This window comes from Phyllostomus discolor, chromosome 5 (genome assembly GCF_004126475.2).
Source record: "Phyllostomus discolor isolate MPI-MPIP mPhyDis1 chromosome 5, mPhyDis1.pri.v3, whole genome shotgun sequence".
Lineage (NCBI taxonomy): Eukaryota > Metazoa > Chordata > Mammalia > Chiroptera > Phyllostomidae > Phyllostomus > Phyllostomus discolor.
The window spans coordinates 168,430,956-168,453,848 of record NC_040907.2 but is presented as its reverse complement, the minus strand read 5'-3'; positions in this window follow the sequence as shown (position 1 = coordinate 168,453,848).

The following is a 22,893-nucleotide window of genomic DNA, read 5'->3' as shown; positions in this document are numbered from 1 at the left end:
GTCCCTGGTTTGAGTCCCAGTCAGGGCACATGCCTGGGTTGCGGGCCAGGTCCCCAGTAGGGGGCGCACGAGAGGCAACCACACATTGATGCTTCTCCCTCCCTCTTTCTCCCTTCCTGCCCGTGTCTCTAAAAATCAATCAATCAATCAATCTTCAAAATACCCCACAAAATAACATTGGTTATGTGGGCAGTATTATCATGAATCTACACGTTTTAAACAAAATCTTTTTAAATTTTCTCATTTATTTTCTCATGTTTCATTATGTGCTTTTTCATGTCTTTTATTTGTTGGGATTCTATCTTTTTTTTTTTTTTTATAGCTACATTGCCTTATGACTAACCAGTTATGTCGTAAAAATGCGGTAAACTGCTTGTGGCTCAGGACCCTGCTCCCCACCTGTGCAGGTGAATTGGGGTGCAGAGCCAGAGCCAATCCCAGGTGTGAACTGCCCTCACACCTTTCTCTAAAAGCAGCGCCCAGCGTGTACGGAATAACCCCGGGGGAACTGCCCGAAGCTGGGGAAGGAACTGAGATGGTCGGGGACGCTTTTCCGTGCCAACTAGTTTCCGCTGTTACGCCGCCTCTTGCTTGCTCTAAACTTCCGCTGTGTGTGCGGCTGCCGAGGAGGGTCACACCGGAAGGAACGCGGGCCACACCAGAAGAAACACGGGCCAGACCGGAAAAAACATGGGTTAGACCGGAAGGAACACGGGTCAGACCGGAAGGAACGCGCCTCCCAGGGTCAGAGATGGGCTCTTCAGCGTCACGACTGTTCTCATCGGTCATTGGCCGCGGCGCCTCGTTGGGACGAACGACGCAGAGTCACCATTGGACATTCTTCTCTGCGGAAGGGCTCCTCCCCTCCTCCAATGCCCTTTGTGTCGGAGCATAAGTGCGTCCTTTCATTCACCTAAATGAGATTTAATTTTTGACAGTTGAGTGCTATTTAACTCTTCCGTTGGCCTCTCAGGTCAAAGAGCTGGAGCCATTCAAGTCCAGCATCTGAAACCACCACGCTGCCTGCTGCTTCTGGCCGAGGGGGCAGCGGCTATTCCGATCGTGTAGGGTGGCCCACCAACCGTCACCCAAAGAGTCCATCTTCTTTTTTCTCTAATTTATTTTTTTTAATCCACACCTGGGATATTATTATTTTTTGCACTAGTTTTATAGAGAGAGGAGGGGAGAGAGAGAAACATCGATCAGTTGCCTCCTGTATGCACCCGGACCAGGGGGTGTATACATTCAGACAGGGGATAGAACACCAACCTAGGTATATGTGCCCTGACTGGGAATCGAACCCACAACCTTTCAGTTACAGGGAGATGCTCCAACCAACTGAGCCACACCACTCAGGTCAAGTGAGTCCATATCCTGAGTGACTTTGTGATGGGAGGCGACAATCAGTCCCAGCTTACCTCTCTTAAGGGAGCATCTCACTGTGCGGAGGGAAAGTACAAGGCCTGGAGGTGGGTGGGCACTTTGACTCCATTATTTTCACTCTGTGCCCCGACCTTGAACTCAAATCTCCAGTGCGCATCCTCTGTATTTGTATTCCTGGTGTCGGGATCCATTGAGATCCTTCACCTTGTCTGATGGGGACACGAGATTGCTGTAATGCATATTACATTTAAAAAATACATGATCTTTTATTGCATCTTTACTCTGGGTCCAAGGTGGACATTGATGGAATTCTCTGCCTGGTGTCCCCCTCCCTGAGCATCCTGGGGACATCTTGCCCTTCCGAGTTCACATGGCCACCGCAGGAACTGACGTGTTCTAGTGTGACCTGAACTGCCGGCCACTGTCAGAGAGGATCGGGTGGCACCTGACTGAAGCTGTGCTAATCAGTCGCTTCCTTTGCGATTTGGGAATGGAGGGGCATAGCCAACCTGTCCCAGTTTGCCCAGGACTTGCCCAAAATTCCAGGTGCTGGGAGACTCTCAGTGCCCAGCAAAATGAGGCTGTCGGCCTCCCAGGTGGGGAGGGCATCAAAGCTAGTTTCTCTCTGTGACTGAAGCTCAAAGTTAGTGTCGAGTGAGAGCAAACGTGCTGGTGTGGAAACCCTGGCAGAGAAAAGAGGGTGAGGGAGCTGCCAGCCCCATCTCTGCACGCCCTGTGCTCTCTGTGTGAACCCCGCTCAAACCCACCAGCCAGCGAGCCGTGTTTTTTTGCTGATCTTGTTGAACGGAGCAAAAGCCTGATGACTGGAATGTCCTGCCCAGAGCTGGGTTAGGTCTTTCCTTCTTGTTTAATCTGGGAGCAACTTGTGAGCTCGACAGGAATGTAAGCTTTTGCAAATAAAGAAATGCAGACTCAAAAGATTTTAAGAGACCGAGGGTCAAGGTCACCAGTGTAGAAAGACACACAACAGGGAGTGACATCTAGGACCAGAAACTCCAAGTTTAGGGTCTTACTGTCACACTGCAGCTGGCTCTGTGGTGGACACATGAATCTTAATATCGGCAGGGTCCAGGGTAGTCTGATGTCTATTCTGAACATGAACTAGCGTGTCTGGGAAGGGGCAGTGGACTAGCTTACAGGCACTTTTCAAAGTCCTACTTCCCAGTCTTTTTAAAAAATTTTTTTTAAAAATTGCTTCCTACATCTTTTTCCTTGGCTGATTTTTTTTTTTAAGATTTTATTTATTTTTTACAGAGAGAAGGGAGGGAGAAAGAGAGAGAGAGAGAGAAATATCAATGTGTGGTTGCTGGGGGCCGTGGTCTGCAACCCAGGCATGTGCCCCGACTGGGAATCGAACCTGCGACACTTTGGTTCACAGCCCACACTCAATCCACTGAGCTATGCCAGCCAGGGCTTCTTCCACTTCCCAGTCTTGATGGGGCAGTCCTCAGTGGCAGCTAATGATCCCCTCACATTTGCTGTATTCCAGCATTTTACATGTCAGTTTACTTGATCTTTGCAGCAATCCTCTGATCTTGGACTATTTCATCATCACTTTGCAGGTGAGGAAGCCAAGATACAAAGAAGTGGAGTGGCCGAGTCGGGATTAGGAGGGCAGGCAGTGTGGCTCCAGGTCCCTGCATGCTGTCATTTCGAAGCATCTAATGATGATCCTGAAACCACGCTGGGAACAAGGTGTGTCTCCCTTCCTCTTGTACCGGCTGCTGTGGAATTTGGGCAGCTCATTCACCCCTTCAACCTTCTTTCGTATTTTCTGCCTCTGAGGGTTCAGTGGGAGTCACTCCGGTCTCAGCCTCCTCTCTAAGTGTATCACTCACGTGTCAGTGGCAGAGAACACCATCAACTCATGCTCTTTAAGCAAAAAGGGTTTTTTGTTTCGTCTTGTGTTTCTCAAAGTGTTAAGTGGCTTCCAGGATCGTTGAGAAGGCTGGGGAACAGTCCCTAGGTTGACCTTTTGAGAACGTATCTCAGGTCTAGAGTGCAAAGCTGATGCCAAGGAATCGGGGGATCTCTATGACAAGGAGGCCACTGGCTGTTGCAGTCTAGAAGCCACCCTGAACAGGAGGCCACCGCTGTGTCCACCAGCACCAGGACCACATCTGCTGTGATCCACACCAGCAAAAATGGATACCCCCACCCTGCTTTCTGACACCCATGAGGCCAGAGACCCTAGGACCATTGCAGGCTGCCGAGTGGCTGCAAGGCCAAGCTCCTCAGCAGGGACGGTCAACAGAAGTATTATGATTGGTTGAGACTAAATCGCCACTGGAATTGTAGTTGCAGGGGAGTCTGGGGAATGCAGTTTTAGCTTTCTAGCCTCTGCAACTCAAGCAGGCCATCAAAGGAGGGTAGAAGGGGCCCCGGGTACCAATACATCACACTAGGGTGGCCCTATTGCAGGGCTCTGTGTGGGATACTGAACAGAGCTTCTGAGTACAACTGCTAAACTCGCCTGCTGTGCAACAAGCCGCCTCTGGCAAACGCTTTTCTTGCATTTCCTGGGCTAGGCAGAGTGGGCAACATGGCGTGCCGTGAGGCACTTGAGACAGGTTCTCGTTACCTTTGGCCACTGACAAGGTGTGATGTTGAGCATGCTTCCTTTTTTGTAAACGAGGGGACCGGCCCAGGCTTCTCATCCTTCTTAGCAACCTCCAAATTTATAAGAAACAGACTCACATGTGGTCACTTCATTCCAGAGCAACGCCGGAGAAATAGCATATTTCTTCTCAATATCAACGTTGTCAAAACCACAATATCTGGGTCTGAATGGTTTCTGGTAAAAACAGGGGCTGTAAAACGATGTCAGTGCAAACGTGGACTTAAATAGATAATAAATCTTGATAGGTATACAGGACTGTTATAGTTGGATTCAAACCTGTTAACCCTCACAAGATAAAGCTCGGTTTGATGGCTCAGCTTCCCAGAAATGAAAGGCTGGTGGATTTCATTCCTAAGAAAACAGCAAGTTGCATTAGCAACGTAGAGTGTCAATATTGATGCTGAATTTTACTGTTTGGAATCCAGGCCCAAACTGGGCCCTTGGTCTTTGGCTCCGTGGAAGTCAGGAGCAAATTCCTGGATTCTATTAGCCGGATATTTCAAAGGACTGGAGCCATTTAGAAAAGCTGAATATGCATATAAAGACCAACGTGTAAGGGCCAACATTCCGATTCTGTTCAAGACCCTGGTAGCCGAGGTGACCTTCCTAAGTATAAGCAAGCTCTGGTTGCAGAAGCCCAAGTAAAGAAAAAAGTCTGATTAGGAGGTTTGTAGGAGAGTATTTGCATGGAAAATCCCCAAGTCTCACACCAGTTAGCTTCCTTCTGCATTTTACGCCTCTCTCGGCTCTCCGGAAACCCATCCTTTGTGGGGCACGAAGCCCCCAGACCCGGCAAAGCTCTTCCCTGGAAATGCACGTTGTCATGGTTGCTTGTGGTGGTTTCACTTTTTGTTCTGTTTTCTTAGTTGAATCGAGAAGATCCTGAGAGCCATGGGGGAACTTCAAGTTTATCTAGCTCAGCTTCCTGGTTGGAGACAGGTGTTTGAGGAATGAACTCAACGTAGGAAAGCCCTGGGGAAGGTTCTAGATTGTCCCCTGGTCGTCAGTCCCGTGTGACCCCCCCCCCCCCCCCCCCGCGCCCTTGGCCAACGGTGCACTCTGCTCACCTCCTGGACTCTGAGGTTCTGTGCGTCCTGGCGCCAGTCAGGTCCTCCCAGCCCTCATTCTGCTCCCAATTATTTTTTTAAAAAGATTTCATTTATTTTTAGTGAGAGGGGAAGGGAGGGAGGGAGAGAAGGGGAGGAATATCAATGCGAGAGAGAAACATCGGTCGGTGGCCTCTTGTATGTGCCCTGCAACCCAGGCATGTGGCCTGACGAGGCTCTAACCAGTGACCTTTTGTTCTGCGGGATGACACCCAACCCACGGAGCCGCACCGGGCAGGGCCCTTCTTTCCCTTCTGAAGTGATCCATGCCGTTTCCCGGGGAGTCTCTCCCAGGGTTCCAGCATCTTGGACCTTGTACTCTGAAGTTATCCACCTCAGCTCAGTTTCTGAGTCTGATCAGTCTTCAGCTATTGGTCTGTTGTTTGACTGAATCCCTTCTCTTTTCTGTCCACTTCCACTCATACCCGCTCACAGGAGTGGGTGGGTCTTGGCTGGACTGGCGGCGGGGGTGGCCAGGGCCGGGGCGAGCACTTTCCCATCCAGGGCAGCGAGGGTGCCCAGAGGAGCCGCTGGAGAAGGGGGCAAACAAAGCAGGATGTAGGTCCCCGAGCCAAAGGAGTCCCCTGGCAGGTGTTGAAGGCAGGAGACTGGCCAGCGAGACAAGAACAACTCCAAGGGCAGGACCAGCATCTTGTCTAGAACAGGGTTGCTCCGTACTACCCAGAGGAAGCAGGGGACGCTCAGCTGGGTTTACAGACCAGGGGTAGATTCCTGGTAGCTACTGTGATCTCAGCTCTGTGTGTGTGTGTGTGTGTTGCAGGGACCTATGCATGACACGAAGCTTAAGACACGGTTCCTTACTGATAGTTTCCCGCCTGTCCAGGATCACCGCTCAGTGAACCTGTGTCACACAGGCGACCATGTGCCGGGCGCCGAGTTACGGTGGGCAGAGCTCCGTACTGGGGATGAGGACGCTGCGTTCTCATCATCCACCTGCCCCTTGCTCGGCTGTGTGGGCCTTAATGGGCTGTTCTGTAACACAAAGGGGTGGGACTAAACAATGGAAAAAACCCTTCAAAAATTAAGAGAAAAAGCTAACAGAGATGTAAGAATGTGCACAGAACACACGAATGTCCAACAGATAAACACGGGATTGTGTGGTGTCATCCCGGCCAGATCAAGAGGTCAAAGAAGGCCAGGGCCCCAAGGCTGCCGTTGATACCCCTCCTGGTTGTCACCCCCTTTTTCCTCTCCAGAGGCCACCGCTATGGTTCTCGTAGTTGGAAGTCCCTTTTAGCTCTAATGTGGAGTGTCTCTAGGCATAACTCCCACGGACAGATCTCCACAGCCCTGGCCAAAGCTGCTAGAAACTAGAATTCTGTGTTATCCAAGTCCTTTTGAGTGGTTTTGCGACGACGAGTATTTAGGACCCAGATGGTTTCTTGGTCATTAGAACTCTCTTTGGTTTTGTAACAACTGAAAATGATCAACCCAGTTTCTGTATCCGCTCCCCTGTGCTGTTGGCTTTGTGGCTCTGAGGCTGTACTGTGGGCCAGCACATTCCTGCTCTCGTCCCAAAGCTCAGCACCAAGTACAAAGCAATTTTTTTTTTTTGGTGGTGCAGAGTTGGCTGGGTGAGCACCTTGTGGTGCTACGCTGTTCCCCAGGACCGCCAGATTGCGACTTGGCTTGTGTACTTATGCCCGTAAATGGTCGTTTCAAGCACAGAAGAAGGGCAGGCATCGAGATTAAACACGCACACACACCACACCACACCCAGAAAGCACGGCCACTGGCATAATCGGCACACGATGCACCCATTCAGAAGATGTTCGCGAAAGGAAATGGATTTGAAAGTTCCTGGAATGGAAAAAGTGGGGCTGGATACCGTTCAGAGACAAACGAGCACATGAGGTTTCACTGCAAAGCTGGGTTCCAGGGAGGCTGAGCGTCATTTTGCTGTGGCTTTTGCTGTATTAGAGGTTTCTAACCTCTTTCGGTTGGTGACGCAGTTGGAACCGCTGATGATTCACTGCAGGGTGAGCGGCCTTCTTTGTCTGTCTCCATCCATCCATCCGTCCGTCGGCTCAGCGCCTGTTGGATCTTGCCTGCCTGCGTGCTCCCTGCCTCACCACCTGAGCACATTTGCTTGCACGTTCACACACCTCTACACACCTCCGTGGGACCACACCCCCCCCCCCCCCCCCAGCTGCCCTCAGAGTCGTTTCTGCCCTCCAGGCGGAAGCAAGGTCAAGGCTGGTCTGATCCACCACCTGCTGGTTGGGGAAAGGTGGAAGAAGACGGTCCTCGGGGCTTCCTTCTGACCCCAGCGCGTGGGGACAAGGGCCTCTGCGCAGCTGGAGTGCAGACCGCGTGTCCTCCCTGCTAGGATTTCAGTCATTCTCGCTGCGGGGCCTCTCTCACGGGGGCGGCTCTCCCATGCAGTTAGAGAAGGAGATTACTTATGTGGCGTGATTGGAGGAGTGGAGAGGACTCCAACCCCTAAATCTGTCCACTCTTGTCCACCCCCCGCCTTGTCCCAGTGAGCAAAACCCACCTGCTTAGCTCCATTCCTGTGGGATGCAAACTGTTTTTGGTCATCAGGAGTTTCTTATTAAGAGGCACATGTTTAAGCCTTTAAGAGCGAATAGCTGGGAGAGACCAGAAAACCAGTGAGGGGCAGTGGAGAGGGCGGCAGGGCTGAGGACCGCTCTGTCTCTTAGCAGGTGTGTGGGACACTGAACGTCAGCATTGCCACCTGCAGAAGGGGACATCCTACGTCCAGGTGAGCACTGGGTACAGGTCGACATGCTCTCCCGACAGGCTGCAAACTCCCTGGGAGCGGGACTGAGGCCTTCCTGAAGGCGTGATCACGGTGCTAATGGCCATCCGCTTAGTGCCTACCATGGGCGATTTCCTGCCTGTTTACTGCTTGGTGCTTGGAATTCTCTGTGGCAAAAAAGGAGGCCCGTTTTTGGATTGGCAGAGTCCTGGATATAGACAATGAACTTGAGGGACACCGTTTGGTGTCCTTGATTTGCCTCTCTAACACTGAACAGGAGCTGCAGGACCTGGGAATTTGTCAAGCCGTGTAACCTGGGCGGTTTGACACAAGCCCTTAAAAAAAAAAACCTGGAGATTTTAGCAGAAGGAAAAAGCCAAGTAGCGCTTGAATGTGAGTCCATGCAAGACTGCAAATGAAAATACGGAGTGAAACTTGATCGAACCTGGCGCTGCTCTCCCAGGCTTCCACGGGGCGGAGGAGATTGCCGTAGACTGGAAAATGTAATTTCGAGGGGGCCTAGAGAGAGACAGCAATAAAGACCAGTTTGTTTTATTGCACATTTTGGGGCGGGTGGGGGGGAAGCTTAGGAAGTGCCTTAATGGATGAAATGAGAGATGGTTTTAGAGGACGGGGCTTGATAAAAGGAAGGCAGCCCGAGCTCTCCACGGGAGAGGTCATGCTTCTTTAATTTGTTGGAATTCACGAAGGTTTTACTGTAACTGCGGCAAGGCAAAAGCCATGGGCTGTTCGCGTTTCTATTTATCAGCGCTGATGAAGCGGAGATGAAAAAAGGCCGTAGCTAGTTGTCAAACACACAGTGCGGGGCCGGCACACGTGTAACAACTGGCCCTGGGGGCGGGGCGGCGAGCAGCTCTGGGCGGCGGTGTTTGCCGATGTCTGCGGTGTCAATACTCCCGCTGCAGCCGACTCCCCGCTGCCAGCCTGGCGTCATGGACGTCACAGACGTCACGGGCGTCACTGACGTCACGGATGCAGAGACGCATAGAACGAGTTCTCAGAAGCTGGTGCGAGCCTGCTCCTGCCCAGCCCCGCTTAGCCCAGTGCCTTGTTTTCTGGGGGGCTGGTGTGGGTGAGATGAAAAGGGGGGCAGCGGATCGGGTCGTTCCCCTTCCAATGGGCGCCGACAGTCCGCCTCGCTGGGTCCACGCTGTTGCTGGTGGCACGTGACTGGGGCTGGGGGAGAGCCAGCTCTGGGCCGCTCTGTCCCGAAAAACTGTGATTTAAAATTCTAATGTTTTCAAGTGATTCCTGAGGCATCTGAAATGCTACAGAGACATTCCAGGAAGCCCGGAGGATTCTGAGCAACACAGGAGAGGTGAACGGCCGAGGAATATTGGGTCTTTAGGGGAAAGTGCCCATTACTTGAAACGAATGCTTTTTAATGATGTGTGAGCTGACCCCGGGGAACAGGATCAACAGGGGTCACGGGGTCAGCCCCCTCGTAGCCGGCGAGGATTGCTTGGAAAGCAATGGCTGTTGCTTCCCTTGGAGCGCCTGTGTGCACGCCATATGTCTTGCATTTTTTAAAAGACCAGACCCGAATTAAAATGCTCTGTCCTATTATCCCTGAAAGTACAACCATACTTGTCAGACCAGGCATGCTCCGTGTAGTCCGCTTCTGAGGCACCTTTCCTTTGAGTGTAGGGTTTCAGGAGCTCCAAGGAGCGGCCTCTCTCCTTCCCCAGGCACCCTGGGAGAGGGGGTGCCGTGTGTGCGTCTGATGACCCCTCTGGGGGGCCACCCCCCATTTCTGGGTGTCTGAGGTAGATTTTGACTGAACAAGGGTTTCTGGACATCATGAACACATAAGTGATCAAAAGTTCAAAACACAAACAACCCCGCCCCCCCGCCAAAAACCCCCACACAAAGCTTAAAAAAAAAAAAAAAGAAAATGCTATAAAAAGGAAAATCTGCTATTTAATGGCTTATTCCTGCCTGCTTTTTTTCCCTCTCTAATTTATCTCATGCTTAGTGGACACTTATGTCTTTTAAATATTAGGGCTGGAAAGCAAAGAAGCTCATTATGCAATTCATTCTACGTGTATTTATGGCTGAGCATTGGAAAAATAAATAAGACCCAGTTTTCATCTCCTCAAGATACTTGTCATTTAGCAAGGAATGCAGTGACTGGGAGGAGTTGGAACTCCAGCCAGGAGGCCGTGGGGCGCCGTGGGCGGTGTCTGATCCCCACGACAGGATCAGAGCTGTGCCCTTAGACGGCAGTGTGGGAAAGGTGGGCGGGGAGGGAGACCCGAGAAAGGCACGCCCACGTTTCGGCACAGAGGTCGCAGCCGTCCAAGCAGGTGGAAATAGTGGGATGGGAGGAGAGGAGAGGCACAGGGGTGAGCAGCCTCACGAAGAGAAGTGGAGATGTTAACAGGGCCTGTTCTGAGGGCAGGGCAAAGAGCTCAATTGAACTGTCAAGTTTGAGGGGGGGTAGGAAGATGTTGAGGTGTTCCCCACGGGTTTCTGGTGGGTCTGCACGTCTTGTGAGCAGAGGCCCCGACAGCCTTTGCTGCGGGCAGGCCTTCCCGGGGCGTTGGTCTGATGAACAGCGCAGCAGGGACAGACAGTGTTTGTGCAGGAGAAGTACGTTTGCTGTTCGGTGGAATGATGTCCGCCTCAGCGCTCAGGTGGCTTTGCTTGTAGCCCATCCTAGAGACGAAGCTCACGCTACCTGCCGTGCCATGAGCAATGATGTCCTCGGTCTCTGGACCGGGAATCTCGTGTCTCTTCCAGCATTTATGACCCTGTGGCGGGCCAACGAGTTAGTTGCAAGTGGGACAAAGTCTCAGACCCCTCCACAGTTTTTGACACGTAGAAAGAGACATTTAGCCTAGGTAGTCTTTACACATCATTTATTTCCATTTTCTTCTTAGGAGGAAATAGAAGGCCAAAGTGACACAGAGCGAGTTGGTGGCCAAGATAAACCTTTGTCCCAGGTGCCCCCAGCTCCTTCCCTAGAACTTTCTCCTTCCTCACCATGGCATGCCGTACTTGGCTTGGCTGTAACGGGCGTGTGTGTGGGTAACAGCAGCAGCTGGCTTTAGTGAGCACTGCGGTGCCCCGAGGACGTGTTCTTCTAAGAGCTTTGAGGCAATCACCATGTTACTTAAACCCCTTCTCTTGTCATCTCCAGCGCAGAGATGACAACGCTGAGGCTCACGGAGGTTAAGTGCTGGGTCTGCACCCAGGAAGCCTGGGGCCAGCGCCCCTGGCCTTGACTGCTCGCCTGTTCTGCCTTAGGCTGGTCAAGCACGCAAAGCTAATTTTTGGAAGTGGGCATAGGAAAACTTTCAAAGTTTGTATTTTCATTGGATGGGTCATGAAAACAGAGGAAGGCTTAGAATGTGTTTTGATTCTGAGAGCCTTGATGATTCACTGGGATTATTTTTGTCTCTAAATATGCATTTCATTTCTGATTTACTAATGAGTTGAGGAAAACGCTGGTCAATCAGATGACAAAGACTATCATCTGTTGAGACAGGGAAGGGGGGAAGGACACGGGGCAGTGGTGACAAGTCCCTCGAATGAAGAGGAACAGGAATCCACTTTTGGTCCTTGTTTTGAGTGATGCTCAACATGTCCTGGGCTCTTCCGGCCTGCCGGTGTCTGTGCTGAGCCTTTGACGAGTATCGTCTCCTATGAGCCCCCGGGGACTCCGTAGGGTGGGTCTTTTTTATCATGTCCATTTTACAGAGGAAGAAGTTGAAGGCCAGAGAGGTGAAGATAACCCACCCAGAGATAACCCACTCGGCAGGTGTAGGTTATCACCCAGGATTAACCCCAGGCAGCCTTCCTGCAGCCCCTGTGCGCTCAGCACTGCCTTGGCCGCGTGATCGGTAAAGGCTGCAGTAAAGGCTGCGCGGAGGAGGGGGCCTCTCAAGGCTGGGCAGACTTCCGGTGTGGGAGTGGGAGGGTGTCCCGGGGGAAGGAAGTGAGGCAGGCAGAGGGCCAGAGAGCTCTGTGGTTGGTGTGGGGCGCTGGGAGACGGCTGGATAGGCGCGCGGGGCCAGACTCTGGAGTCGTGAACGAGGAGCTGCGGTTGAGACGGCTTGGGGGGAGGAGGAGGAGGAGCGGCATATGATGAACGCTGCTCTTCAAGACGTAAGGAAGCGGCGAGGAGGTGAGGGCCTCACCTAGACGCCGGGGTGGCAGTGGGAGGATGGGGAGGGGGGAGGGGCCTCAGTCCCGCCCGCATCTTCCTTTCCTCCCATCTGGGTGCTGCAGCTTCATGTTCACGACCCAGTGATTGTCCTTGTTTGTGGTCTTCTCTATAATTCAAAGTCCAGTCTGGACGATGAATGGTGTACTGGGTGGTGACAGCTCTGCTCAGGGACAGTCCATCGCTCTCCTGAAGACAGCCCGGAGGTGCTCAGCTAGGTTTTGAGACCCGTGGCCAAGGGTGCTCTCCCAGGTAGCTACTGCAGGCTTTCGCTGCCTTGACCCCCGAGCAGCACCAGGGCTTCTATTCATCACGTGCGGGAAACGACTCCTCCCGGGTGAACTGTGGGTTCGAGGATCGGCCTGCGGTGTTAAACCGACTTCTCCCCTCTGCACCGGCGGGTGGGAGGCCACCCGGGGGGTCCGGCCACCTGCACCCTTTGGAATGGTGCCCCGGGCCTGGTTCTGAACCCGCCCCGTCCAGCTGGCGCTTTGGAGGATTCTCGCTGCCCGAGTCCAAGCCTTGAACGTTGTGGTGTCAACCTTGAGTGACATTGACCTTTCAGGCTAGAGCAGCTGCGGCACCGGTAAGGAGGGCAGCTGAAACCTCCTCACGTTTACAGAGCAGGCGTGCGGCCGTGTTTATGCCCGTTTGCCGATCAGTGTTTGTGCCTCGGGCAGAATTCGGTCTGGAACTAGTTTTCATTGTAACCCAGAAGGGAAGTTGCCGGGCGGAGACGGAGCCCCATCTGCATCAAATGGCTGGAGGCCGCTGGGGTTTACCCAGAAGGAGCTAATACTTGGGAATGGCCAGGCCGACTCACGTAGGCTTGCCGTGGCCGCCTGTGGGGTCGACGTTACTGGCGCCTTTCCTTTCCGGAGGGGAAACTGGAGGCCCGGGCAGGGGCCTCGCTCGCCCGAGGCTAGCTGGGAAGGGCCAACTCCAGCGTCCAAAATGTCACCTTCGCTCGCTCTGCGGAAGCAAAATGCACCTGTCATTCCTTTCTCGTCATGAAAAAATCGGTAGCAAGGAAGGAGTGGAGATGATCTACGTGGAGTCTGTTATTTAAAACCCACGACTGTCAAAAGTCTGTATTTTTAGAATGCATCGCCGGGGGTGCCGCTGAAGCTGTGCACAGGCCGGGCCCAGCCCCCTGCTTTTGCTCCCCTCTTCCAGCTCCAGGGGATCCAAATATAGTGTTTTACCGGCGGTTTCCCCTCTGGCTCATTCTGGTCTTGTTTTAAGGGCAAAGAAGAATGCTGAGCTCGGCTTGGGTAAAATTGGAATTCACCTACCTGATGTTTTCTCTGCTCATGAGCGAGGGTTAGTCCTGTTTCCAGAAGGTGGACGAACGAGACTGCCGTGGAGTATGCCTCCTAAGAGCTCGCCTCCTCCCTCCTGGACCAGGCTCAGGCCGTGTCAGCTCAGTCTAAGCCAGCCCCGGGCGTGCCATCCTCCGCTGCTGGTGAGGGCTTCACGGGGGACCGTGTCCTCGGTCCTGGCCACTGATGGGCGTTTGTGGGTGATCTGGGGATTTCCCTTCCTGATAAAAGGTCCGGAGCACTGTGGGGAGGGAGCCCCCTGCTCCCTCCCTTTTCCTTCTTGCACAGATGGGACAGTGTCTTGAGAGGACATGTTTGGTGCTCCGGCAGTCACCCTGTGACCGACCATGAGGGGACACTCACCGCCTTGCGAAGGAGGCTGGGCGGAAGGACAGAGAGAGCTGGCATCTTTGGTGGCATTGCGGACCTACTTAACCAGCCCCGGGAAGGCTAACCCGCAGCCCAACTGCTATGGGAAACTGATAGAGTTTAGGCCATTTTCAGCTGGGTGTTCTGTTCCCTGCATCTGAAAGCATCCCTCACTGCATAATTATTATTAAAGATCAAACTAAGGGAAGGGTGACTAATTCTCAGAAGGAATAGTCAACACTGATATTCACGAAAGATGTCTTGAGACCTGGGTTAATCCCACATTCATGAGTCAGTAAGAGGCCCATCAACGGCGGCTAAAAAGATGAAGGGACTCCTTGTCCTAATATGGGATATTTTGGTTACAAATGACTGAAAAAAAAATTAATGAGAAGAATCTACTGGCCCAGTGAATGACAGGCAAAAAGTGTGAGCTGTAGGAATGGCTTGATCCAGGGCTCAGTGATGTTACTGAGTCCTGGCCCTTCTTTGTCACTCAGTTCAGCTCTTCCTAAGAGCTGTTCAGGCTGCGAGTGGTGGCCAAGAGGCTGCCACCAGCCCTAGGTCCGCAGACTCCATTGTCCAAGCTCAGCAGTAAAAGGGTCAGTTCCCTGAAAGGTCCTAGCAAGACCCATTATTTCCATCGTGTTTCCCCAGAGAATGTGATGCTTTGGTTTAGGCCTTAGTCACCTGCCTAGCACCTGCCTAAACGCGGTGCGGGGTAGAGTCGACTTCCCCTGAGACTGAGAACGGGGAAAGGTTTCCTCCCCAGAAGACATCAGGGCCGTTGTTAGCAGAAGGGAATGGGTGTTGAACGGCAAGAATCGGAGGCGTCCACTCTGTCCCTTCAGATTGTCTTCTGCTCAAGGGTGATCTATTTCTCCGCCATTTGTGTTTTTAAACACACATTTTAAAAATTCCATCACCTGCCTTCGCCATCATCTTCCTCCTCAGGCCCTTTTCTCGACTTCTTTATAGGCAATGAGCGGAGACCACTCAAGTCACAAATGCACAGGAATGCAGGGAGTCCTGCTAAGACCCTCGCCAGCCCCTCTGTGCTGTAGGTCAAGTTCACACCGTGGGAAGTCACACTCAGTGTGGGGCCCACAGGTCTGGCCCCGGCTCCCGGTTGTCGGAGGGGAAAGTGTGTGAAGGGGTGAGACCTAGTGGCGAACATTTTACGTGAGTGACAAGAGACCTTGCCAGGGCAGACGGACGGTGCAGTGACCCCGTTTGGGACTCCCTTTGTCATGATTTAGCAGAAGACCACGACCGCCTCGGTCCTTGAAAGCAGCAACAAGGCCCACGGTATGTCTGGGGGAGGCCCCTAAGGGCCCCCCAGCAGCTGCTGAAGGCATCGGTGTCTCCTACGCCGTGGGGTCTTCTGGAACGTGGGGCCCACCCCAGGGAGAACATACATCATGGCATTAGGGTAACACATAAGCACTTTCCACTTCAGTTGCTATTAAAGCATTGCCTTGTTTATACTAGGTTTAGAAAACAACCCACACAGCTAGCGCGGCAGGCTTTGATGCTATGGCTGTTGCTGCCAAGGGGAGACCGGAGCAAGCGGCTCCCTGGTGTCTGCTGATCTCCGACAGCACCCGGGAGGGGGGTGCCTGTGGCGAAGCCGGGAAGATTGACTGCCAAAGGCGGACGTTGGGGAAATAGGACTTTTCAAAGTCCTCACACATTAGAAGTGTTAATCAAGCCTGCCATTGTATTATTTTTCCATTGCTGAGGAACCCATTGACACAAGGTCAGCAGCGTGAGACAGCACCCATTTGCTATCCCGGTGTTTCTGTGGGTCAGGACCCTGCTGGGCATGGCTGCCCTGGGTCCTGGGCTCACTGTCTTCCAAGGCTGCACTCAGGAGGTCTGCCGGGCTCCTTCTTGTCCTGATCTCAGGGTTCCCTTCTGAGAGAATTCAGCTCCTTGTGGTTGCAGGACTGAGGTCTCTGCTTTCTTGCTGGCTGTCAGCTGGGGATCCTTAAGGCCACCCATAGGACCTTGCCATGTGGCCCCTCACAGGCACCCCCCACATCACGGCAACCACTTCTTCGAGGCCAGCAAAAGGCAGACCCCTCTGGTCTGCGAAGATGCGGTCTTACCCAGAGTAACTTAATCGCAGGAGGGGCTGTCCCATCACCGTTGCTATATAACGTAACGTAATTCCAGGAGTGACAGATCATGTTCACTGGTCTGCCCATGGTCAAGAGGGGCACTACACCGGGCATGGGGACAAGGGAGGGGGGAACCTGGGAGCTGCCTTGGCATTCTGCCTACCACAGCTCTGATTTCTCTCTCTGAAGGGTAATTTTATGTTGTCAACTTGATTGGGCCATGGGATGCCCAGATATGTGGTTAAACATTATTTCTGAGGGTGTCTGGAAGCATTTTTCTAGATGATCTATATGAGAGGGATCCCCCCAACACTGGAATTACCTTCTGGAGGCTCCCCCAGCTAGGCGAGTGTTCTAGGAACCCATCTGTATCAGTGTACCAGCTGGTGTTGGTGTGAGAGGCTGCGTTTGGCTTCAGTGAAATTTTTTTGAAGAGTCTTTCAATGCATTCGCCCATGATGGGTGACTTACGAGAGCACCCACCCACACTGCGCTGAGAGTTCAGCAGTTTTTGACCACAAATGGCACCCCCCCGTGAACCAACCTCCCTGGGTGACTTTTTCTTTTGTTTCCCTGGATGAAAAAAATCCTTAAAGGGAAGCATTTTGCCGATGAGGAAGAGGTGAAAGAAAAACAGCAGAAGCACTAAAAGGTATTAAAAATCAATGAGTTAAAAAACCGTTTTGAGCGGTGGAAAAAAACACCCCGATCGGTGTATTGCATCAATTCGAGAGTACTTTCAAGATGACTGAGGTTTAAACGTGTACGAATAAATACACAATTTTTAATTAATAAATTCTGTCTTTTGGGCCCCCCCCCCATATCTACACACACACATGTCTGTACATGCACCCCTGTCGGCGCTCACGTGACTGTGGAGGCTGAGGAATCCACACTCAGGAGAGGTGGTGGCGTAGGTCCCGCTCGGAATCAGAGACCGAAGGTGGGAGAAGACAGGTCCCGGCTCGATGACAGTCACTCGGAGGGGGAGGACTCCTCCTTGCTCCCCTTTTTATTCTCTGGAGGTCTTACTGGACTGGATGAGCGAGGTCCCCCGCCCTGGGTTCTGCTGCTCAGGGCCTGAGTCCGGGGTGGCTTCTGGTTGAAAACAAGCAGCCGGCTAAGGCTGTCTGCGCGTCCCTTGGTCTCTTGATGGCTGCGTTTGTGCCTGGCCACGTTCTCCTTTGCCCAGTGAAAATTGTCCAGTTGAAATCGTTGACCCAAATGTTTGGTTTCTCTACTTACAGTCACCACCAAACACTGTGTAAGTGCTCATTCCGTGCGGGGCTCTGGTTAGGCAGAGTCTCATAATGTCCCCTAGGATGCTGGACCAGGCGGGTCCCGGGGGTTCCCAGTGGAACTCCTGGGGCGGAGGCAGCCGGTGCGGACATCAGGCGAACGCCACCTCACACCGCCTGTTGGGGCAGAACAGGGAAAGCATGGAATCGGTGTGGTTCTGTGGGCTTTGCCCTGTGCGGCTGCCCTGCGCTAAAGAAAGGCCCATGCCTGGCTTACTTCTCTGCTTTAATCATCTTGACATTCTTGATAATTTTCGAACGTTTTTGAACTCACACATCATGTTGTCATTCCTGCATGAATTGACCTTTGGTGGCTTGTAGGATTCAGGTAAACAGCGTGAGAAAAATGGGGGAATAGGTCAAGTACAACGAGTGCTTTTAGAACCTGAAAGTTCAGCACTTACCTGTAAAGGCGGGGACCCCTACGTGGTTCTGGGGGTGGGGGACTAGCCGTGAGGTTTCCCGCCCAGGAGCACTGGTTTGGGGTGTAGCAAAGGGACTCAAAGGGGCGTTTGGTGTGATGGAGGACAGAGACCCCTGAGGAGAAGAGTGTGATAGAGAACAGTGAGGTGGGCACAGGGCCTGGGGCAGAGGGGAGGCGTGATCTGTAACCCCTAGGGGCGGGAGGGTGAAGTGGGGGGCCCTTCTGGGAGGAGCTGATGCCAGAGCCAAGCCTTAAAGGATTCACGGAAGTCAGCCCCGCCAAGGGTGGGCGGGTAGGGGTGTGTGTATGAGTGAGTGAATGCGTGCCCGGGGGAGGGCAGACACCCTGGGCAAAGGGAGCCGCGTGAACGGGAGCACAGAGGTGGGAGGGGCACGGCGCCTGGGAGCTCTCGCCGCACCTCGTGAGGGCTGGTCTACTGAGTCCGAGGTGGCCGGCGTGCAGCTGGAAGGGCTGAGCGTGGGGACCCGTGTAGCCCCGTTTTCACGACAGGGGCTCCCCCCTGGAGGCGGTGAGGAATCATCCACATTAGACAGCAGAGGGGACTGGCGCTCGGAGCGGGAAGCTAACCCGCCCGAGTCCGAACCATCAGAGCAGAGCTGGCCCGCAGATCCAGGCCTGCTGGACTCCCAGCCCGGGCTGCCAGATCTAGCAAAGGCAAGTAGAGGGTCCCCAGTTCAAGCTGAATGTCAGACAAACAAACATTTTTTGAGGCATAAGTATGCCTCATGCATTATTTAGGATAGAGTTACACCTAAAGTTAGTTATTGCTTCTATGAAATTCAGATTTAAGTGGCCATCCTGTATTTTAATTTGCTATGTGTTTATTAGCAACCCTTGTTCTCTCTCCTGTTCCGGGACGGTTCACCACTGTTAACGCTCCTCCATCCACAGAAGGTTCCGTGAAACAGGTAGGAGACGGCACGACATGTGGGGAGAGGGGAAGGAAGGGCCCAGATTATGCAGAGTTTTCATTTAAACAGACACTTTAAAACACGAATTGTCCCAGTTGCCTACGGCAGTGAGCTAGGATTGAACATAGGGGGTCCCATGGCCCCGCCACCCCGTTTCCCTGACGGCTAAGTGGGGGATTCTCCGATTCCACGCGCAGATGAGGAGACAGAGAAGCAGGTTCTTTCACCACCGGACTGACTTTGTTTTCCTTCCTCCATTCGATTTCAGGAGCTTTACAACCCTTAAAGACAACCTCAGGGGTGAGTCGGGATGTCATTTACAGTTTGAAGCCTTTTCTATTGTGTGAAAGCAAAAGAGGAATTCCAAATACGGAAGACCGTATTTTCCAGCGCTCCGGCCACTTTAAATAACTCTTCAAAGAAAGTGCCAACAAGAATGAGAACGGAGAAAAGTTTTCTTTTCTTTTTTTTTTAATGTCTCCCCTATTATGTTCTTGCCTTCTTAAGATCTTAACATGCCTGTGTCAGATGCAAGTAGCTTTTTACTATCATCTTGAAACAGAATCCTGAGACATTTACTCCAGAAAAATGCAGGCTATTTTTTTTCTTCTTCCCTAAGTAGAAATAGCACGTTATGGTTAGCATATGTGTGTGCTCCTTTCATGTGTTCCTTTTGATTACGTGCGCTGTCTCTCCGGGGCTTTGTAGTTGAAAAGGTGAGGCTTTCTTTATAAACACCCGCGTCCTGCAGAAATGTCTTGGACGGGTTGGCCAGGGAGGCACGTCTGCCGGCTGGGGTTTGGTTGTCGGCGCGGCTCAGGTTGGGCCACCGTCTGCTGGGCTCCTGTCTCTGTTCCGTCCAGCCTCCAGCCGTCTGGCTGTGCGGCAGTTTCTTTTCCTCTTGTTTGCAATTGTTTTTCCCCGGGTTGGAGAGCGATGATGGCTCTTTGGCGCCTGTGCTTGGCTGCGTCACACTGAGTGACACCCTCCGCTGCTGTTCAGTCCTCCTGTCCTCCCCCGTAAACTGGGGCAGCAGTATCCACCCCTCAGGGTTGTTCGGAGCGTCCAACTCCAAGTGCACGTGTAGCCCCTATCGGTGCCTGTGGCCGCCGTAACTGCTACGGGCGCGGTGGGCTAAGACAACAGAGATGCGTTTCTCTCCGTGCTGGAGGCCGTGCTCCCGAGGGAGGCTCCAGGGAGAGTCCTCCCTCACCCCTCCCAGCTTCCCGTGGCTGCCGGTGGTCCTTGGCTTGTGGTCGCGTCACTCCTGTCTCTGCACTTGTCTTCCTGCGGCCTCCTCTCTGCATCTCTGGGTGATTTTTCTGTGCCTTCCAAGGACACCCTTCCTGGGCTAGGGCTCACTCTCATTCGCTGTGCTCTCCCCTCAGTCCTTACCAGTTCGTCTGCAAAGACCCTCTTTCCGGACAAGATCTGTTCTGAGGTTCTTGGCAGACATGCCTTTTTGGGGGGCATCACTGAACCCACCACACGGCTTACGGTGCCGTGCCGGGCTTTCCGAGAACAGGAGTTCCCAGAGCCACGTCGAGAAGGTTATGTAACCTTCTCGATCCTGTCTAAGGAGCAGACTATTTACATAAGGCCTCCGAAAATGTCTCTCGGGGCCACGGCCAGGTGGTTCCCTGCCAGGTGCTGAGAGCGGGGACCCAGGCGACCGCAGTCCCAGCCCTTCAGGAGCCCGGGGTCTAGCGGAGGAGAGCGACTTGTAAACAAGTGATTACAATGCTCCTATTTATTGGGCTGGTGCGCGCCCAGGACGGCGTCCAGAACAATGCCTCCATAGCCGCTGGCTTCTCCCAGGGCGCTGGGAGCCAGTCCCGCCCCGGCTCTGGCTGCCTGCTCCTCGGGCCTCGCCCGCCCGCCTCTGCGGCTGCGGTTGGCAGGTTACTCACAGGTTAATAATCTGCAATCGCTGTGCTCCTCTAGATCCTTGTCTGCTCTCTGGTTTTGGCCTTTATCTTTATTGGAAGCGTCTCAGCTGGCTCACTGCTCCTTCTTTTTTTTTTTCCCCGGTGATGGATTTCTACACCCCTTTTCAAAAGACAAAACAAATTGTTTGTTTAACCTCCCCAGGAATAAGTGGGCCAGGGGTGGCGTGGGAAGGGAAGCATACTTATTATTCTTGTGGGCAGACCTTCCTGGGTATTTCCTAAGAGATTCTTCACTGACTCACCTTATTTCATTGCCCCCATTGTAGTGGGGAAAAAAACCCCAGCCAACTCACCTCTAAGTCTTCCTTTTCCATCCCCCTTTCTTTTTTCTTTTTCTCCGTGCTCTCCCACTATAAAATGTGGCTGGCCTCTAGTTTCACACCGCTTCTTTTTGTGTCTTTTAGAGACCGGCATATGGGGGCAGAGAAAATACTGGAGATGTCATTTGTTGCTGACAGATGGCGGTTATGTTGGTTGAATGGGTCGGAGCCATGTGAGAAGTATAGGTCTGTTTGGCAAAGCGCAGGAGAACCAATCTTTCGGGCAAATTTCCAAAGTAATGGTTCTCAGAAGCAGGAAATGCATTAGAATCACGCGGGTGGAAGGTTCGCATCAGACATGGAAATACTCAGTCCTCCTGGAGATTCTGATTCCTAAGTCCAGCTTTTAGAAGCTCCCCAGGTACCCGACACAGAACCAGCCTTGAACTTCTGATGCCCACGGTGGACACCTGACCCGTCAGGTCGAAATCGCTGGTGTGCGAGCCAGGCATCACCGTGCTGGGTGTTAAAGCACCGGGTGATTCCCATGTGTAGCCCAGGCTGCGAACCACGCCCCACGCCCAGTTGAGCTAGTGGGCGGGGCAGAAACAGGTGGTGGGCGCTGCCCTCATCCTGAGAGGTGGCAGCTCTGCATTGGGGGTCTGGGACTTACATTTGTAACAAGTTTCAAGGTGTGGCTGCTGCCACATGTCTGAGACCACACCCTGGGGACCATGGTCCTGCAGCAAAGTTGCTTTCCTGCAGGTAACATGACAATCTCCTTTTCTTCATCTACTCTTTTACCTCCCCCATCCTCTCCCTCCGCTCATCAACTCAGGGACCTCAGCATTTTTTTTTCTGAGCTCGCTGGATGAGGGTTTGTCTGCTGGCCTCCCTGCTCTCGCTGGCTGGTGTCACATATGAGGGGAAGTGCCAACCCGATTTGCAATGGAAGAGCTTGCTTTTGCAGCTTACCTTGATTTCGGCTTTCTTTCTCGGGCCATCACTCTGGGTAGAGGACAGTGAGTTCCTACAGAGCCAAGTTCCCCTCCGTTGCTCCCCTCCCCCAGAGGAGGCAGGGCTGTGTCTCCAGAGCCCAGTGAAGACGACACCTCTTGGAGGCCTGGTCCAGCCAGGTGCCGGGGGGCCTCTGAGACTGTGGCAGGCGTGGGGAGCTGACAGGCAAGCCCGGGTGGGTGCTCTGGGGCTGCGGAGGCCGCAAACCTAGAACTTCAGGAGCCCAGGAGCCCAGGAGCCCAGACTCAGTTGGTGTCTGCAGGTTTTCTTTAACTGGCATATAACCGGCATATAATATCTTGTGTGTATCAGGTGTACATCACCGTGATTCAATATTTATGTACATTATGAAATAATCCCCAGGATACGTCTAGTTACCGTGTGTCATCATACCAAGCCATTACAATATTATTATTGATCATATGCCCTGCGCTGTACGTTGTATACCCATGTCTTATTTAGATTTGTTTTAAAAACGGAAGTGTGTACCTCTGAGTTGCCTTCACCTACTTCACCTGCCTAACCCCTCCCTTCTGTGGTATTTCTTATATTTCTAACAAGTTTCAAGGTGTTGCTGCTGCCACATGTCTGAGACCACACCCTGGGGACCAGCGGATGCTTCTTGTAGCTCTGAGTCTGTGTTGTGTGTTTCTGTTTCTTAGATGACACATGTAAGTGAAGTCATACAGCATTTGTCTTTTTTTGTCTGACTTACTTCGCCTTGCATAATACCCTCTAGGTCCATCCGCGGCATCTCATATGGCAAGATTTCACCCTTTTTTATGGCCAAGTCATACTCCACTGTGTGTGGGACTGCAAGTACATGTGCTCATCTGTCGGTGCACACTTAGGTAGCTTCCATAGTTCGGTCACTTACATACTGCTGTAAGGGTCATGTATCTGTTTGAACTAGTGTTTTCGTTTTTTTCAGATAAACACACCGGGACTTGGAATTGCTGGGTCACACACCAGTTCTATTTTTTTAATTGTTCGGGGAACCTCCAAACTGTTTCCCAGGGCAGCTGCACCATTTTCCATCCCCACCAACTGTGCACGAGGGTCCCCGTTCCCGCACATTGTTGCCAGTACCTGTTCTTTACTGTCCTTTTGATCACAGCCATTCTGACAGGTGTGCGG